Source organism: Eschrichtius robustus, chromosome 11 (genome assembly GCF_028021215.1).
Source record: "Eschrichtius robustus isolate mEscRob2 chromosome 11, mEscRob2.pri, whole genome shotgun sequence".
Lineage (NCBI taxonomy): Eukaryota > Metazoa > Chordata > Mammalia > Artiodactyla > Eschrichtiidae > Eschrichtius > Eschrichtius robustus.
The window spans coordinates 94,639,266-94,641,175 of record NC_090834.1 but is presented as its reverse complement, the minus strand read 5'-3'; positions in this window follow the sequence as shown (position 1 = coordinate 94,641,175).

Genomic DNA, 1,910 nt, shown 5'->3' with positions numbered 1-1,910 from the left:
TCCTCTTCTCTCAGTCCGAGACCAGCTGAGGAAGAGAACCAAAGGAACGTAGTCCTGACCAGAAAAAAGATACACAAAGGAACATCATCATATTGTATTGGCTTTTCTGTCTAAAGGCCCACGTGAACTAGTTGGAAACCCCTGTTATTTTGGGAGTGGGGTTCTCAGGTCCCCAAATTCAGAACATGTTAGTCACTCCTACTAGATAGGTAAGCCAAGCTAGGGATTTCTGACCTAGAGAATGTTCTAATTTTCTGAAAGAAATAACTGTATGAATCAATAGAATAACCATAGTTTAAAGGCAAACTTTGCTATTTTGGTCTCCTATTTTCAAGTACTTGGGAAAAAAAAAACAACCCTCCAAATCGATACCAGTCAAGATCTTAGATTCAGCAGCCCCATGCCTATATATACCGTATCCACTCACCTACTCCTCCTTCTCCTTTCCATCCTTCTATGTCCTATTTCTACTGCCATTCTAGTCACACAGTGTTGAAAGGTTAACAATAGAGCTTACTTCTCCCTTTCACTTTATATTCCCTGCACGACACCAGGGTCTCCCTGTATCTGAATTATAGTCCTTCCTCTCTTTTACCACTACTTCCACCCTGGTCTCAAATCTCACTTTCTCTTTCCTAACTTGAAATTATCATGCAATCATTCTTCTTACCTCCAGCTTCTAATCTAATCAGCCTTGATCCAAGGGCAATATATGGTTCAGAGATTCAATTTACAAAAAAATGAATTTGAATGCTCACAAAAGTTGAATGCACCTTGCTGTTAGCCAGAGTTTGCCACGGACTCCACCTTCCCTACCTCCTTTTCTCTGCCATGTCCTCAAGATAAACTGAAGTGAATTATATATAATGAGTCTCTTTGATCAAGATGATTCAGCTGTCAAGGGGTCCTTTTCTTTCCTTGCTTCACCTTATTACTTCCTATTCCCTGAAACAGAGTTCACATGCCATCTTGAAGTCGTTAGTTTTCTGGTTGTCAGTGATAGAAATTAATCCATATTCCCTTAGGCAAAATAGGAAAGTTAGCAAATTGGAAGAGTGAAAGTGGTTTAAGGAAAGAACTGGAACTGAGGTCTAAATAGTTGTTGAGACTTTTTATTTTCTACCTCTGCTTTTCTTTTCATGTCTCTATGGGTGTGTGTGTGTGTGTGTGTGTGTGTGTGTGTATTTCTCTGCAGTGTAGTCTACTTAGCAGAATGTGCTGCCCATAGTTCCCTGGTTTACAGGGAAACATGAAACAGGTCTCTTCTCACTTGGAGATGGACTCAACTCTCTTTTAGTCACAATATTAAATCCCTCTAATTTTGATTCTGATTGGCCCAACTAGCATTAGGTCAAGTGGGGTGGAGGAGGTGAGATGGGTGGGATCTTTGTGCATTACCTTCGCTAAAAAGAACCCACCCAAAGAGAAAGGGTGGGTAGCACATGAAGAACAGGTAGGTGGCTGATGAGCTGTATATACCCACTAAAGTTGCCCACTGACATTTATGGATAACTCACTATGCGCCAGGTGCTCTTAGATTATTATTTTTTTTAATGTGGACCATTTTTAAAGTCTTTATTGAATTTGTTACAATATTGCTTCCGTTTTATGTTTTGTTTTTTTGGCCGCGAGGCATGTGGGATCTTAGCTCCGTGACCAGGGATCGAACCCGCAGCCCCTGCATTGGAAGGTGAAATCTTAACCACTGGACCACCAGGGAAGTACCCCCCCCCTTTTTTTTTAGATTATTTCTTTTTTTTTGATGTGGACCATTTTTAGAGTCTTTATTGAATTTGTTACAACGCCAGGTACCCTTTTAAATGCTTTAAATATGTTACCTCATTTTTTCACTAGATATTATTAGAAATCCCATTTTCTTGGATGAAAACACTGAGTTACTGAAAGTTCAA